Below are 320 nucleotides of genomic sequence, written 5' to 3'. Positions count from 1 at the left end.
ATTAATATCAGTGTGGGGGGAGTTGCTTGCCTTTTTAAGCAAGAAGTAATCACTTTGCTCTTCCCCCTGGTAGCTTGAGTTGTAAATTGGACATCGTAGAGGGTTTAACACTGAAAAGCTGGGGTGAGAAATACTTTTCTTGAGGACTTTTACCCTTCATATGATTATGAATCCTTAGTAAAGTATTAACGCTGTAGTCTGAATACCTCTTGGACTTCATGTCTTTAGAACTTTTTCCTGTTCAAATGTGATGATTCATCTGGTACATGATATGCATTTTTGTTAACATGTAAGTTGTACACTAGAGCCAGCTGGCTTGT

This window comes from Cariama cristata, unplaced genomic scaffold (assembly GCF_000690535.1).
Source record: "Cariama cristata isolate BGI_N322 unplaced genomic scaffold, ASM69053v1 scaffold21524, whole genome shotgun sequence".
NCBI classification, from domain to species: Eukaryota; Metazoa; Chordata; class Aves; order Cariamiformes; family Cariamidae; genus Cariama; species Cariama cristata.
Note: the sequence above shows the minus strand (reverse complement) of the source record.